General features: G+C 48.3%; 1 pseudogene; it reads right to left on the bottom strand.

The window, feature by feature from the left end:
• Positions 1-1300: 1300 nt before the first annotated feature.
• On the bottom strand, positions 1301-1418 carry LOC124557610 (annotated as a pseudogene).
• Positions 1419-1742: the final 324 nt, after the last annotated feature.

Below are 1742 nucleotides of genomic sequence, written 5' to 3'. Positions count from 1 at the left end.
CTCTACGGGATCTAATCAACAGTAAATTGCTTCAGCTTGAATGGCACACGTTAGGAAACCTGTTGAGTCTCTTCCTCGCCGAACTGACGCCGTCAATAAGGCTAGCGGGGGTGTTACTCGGTATTAGCGCCATGTCTCCTGGGAGTGTCGAAGTTCTTGTCCGATGTGTTTGCCATTTGTACATTTCCTACATGCAGCTGCAGCCTTCGGAGGTAGTGGTGTGTTTTGTCGATCCGAGTTTGACGTGATGGCTTACCGGTTTGCGAAAAGAGATGGATTTTGCATGTCACGCAATGCCTTTAGCGAGATGAGGAAGGATTCATTACGCAAGTCGGCCACGCACATTGATCGGAGGATGCGGTCTACCGGCGACGCTAACGACAGAGCGGCTGAGCAAATCTATAGCCGCGAGGGCGACGCGCACTGTCCCCCTACGGCGCGGCTAATAGCTGTCGGTGTATATAGGTACAGTACGATTTGTTCGCTTCCAGAAGCGTGTAGTAGAGCAGAATTCCGTAGCGCTCTGAGACAGTGTGCGTTTAAGGAGCTGATATTGTCTAATGATCTCATGATCTAGGTGACACCAGAATGTGGTAGGTTGTCGCGTTGTTAGCGGAACTGAAATGTATCATATTACTTGGATGACTTCCATGAAATATCAAATATTTCATGTCTAGGGAGCGAAGATAATTTATCTGACAGATCCGTGGGCAGGAAGAGCGCCAAACTGGCGTAACATCCATTACGAAGAACGAGGTGAAACAATAATTAAGGCAGTGTATTTGTATTCACCAACCGGATGTGATTACGTAGTGTCTAGTCTTCTCTCGCTATATTTTTTTCTGATTTTTGGTTGAAACAGTCTTCATTGTGGCGACTGGACATCGGTAAGCGATGGTTACCAGAGAGAACGTGCTTTTACGAATTCTGTGTTACCAAAAACGGATGCGCGCCTCTGTTATTCACGAACTTTAAAGTCGTCATGCTCCGATTTATGTGAAAAGGTTTCTTTGAAATGGTAACAGTTCATACGAGCATCGTGCAATAAGTAAGTTTCCCTATTTCGTTTCTCCGCAAGATGTGAGGTGCTTTCAATAAGTAACTCCGTCGCCAGGCCAAGAGTGGCCTACCGGGTCCATCCGACCGCCGTGTCATCCTCAGTGGAGGATGCGGATAGGAGGGGCGTGGGGTCAGCACACCGCCTTCCCGGTCGTTATGATGGTATTCTTGACCGAAGCCGCTACTATTCAGTCGAGTAGCTCCTCAATTGGCATCACGAGGCTGAGTATACTCCGAAAAATGGCAACAGCGCATGGCGGCCTGGATGGTCACCCATCCAAGTGCCAACCACGCCTGACAGAGCTTAACTTCGGTGATCTCACGGGAACCGGTGTATCCACTGCGGCAAAGCTGTTGCCCTTCAATAAGTAACACAACACATTTTTCTCGGCCAATTTCGATTGAAAAAACACGAAATTTGTTGTGCGACATCGTGGAATACTCCCGGTTCAGCCACTACAGTTTCATGAAGTTCCGACAGATGGTGCCACTATAGTCCGAAACGGAAGTGCATTCGAAACGGAGAGCTGTCATTGACTTTCTTTCGGCGGAAAACCAGAGCATCGCACATATTCTTAGGCGATTACAGAATGTCTACAGAGACCTTCCAGTGAACAAAAGCACCGTGTGTCTTTGCGCGAGAGGTCTGTCATCATCGCAAAAGTCGCATATCCCGCGTGCCG

The sequence above is a fragment of the Schistocerca americana genome, chromosome X (genome assembly GCF_021461395.2).
Source record: "Schistocerca americana isolate TAMUIC-IGC-003095 chromosome X, iqSchAmer2.1, whole genome shotgun sequence".
NCBI classification, from domain to species: Eukaryota; Metazoa; Arthropoda; class Insecta; order Orthoptera; family Acrididae; genus Schistocerca; species Schistocerca americana.
The sequence above is the reverse complement of the archived record's forward strand: the minus strand, read 5'-3'. Positions and strand labels throughout refer to the sequence as shown.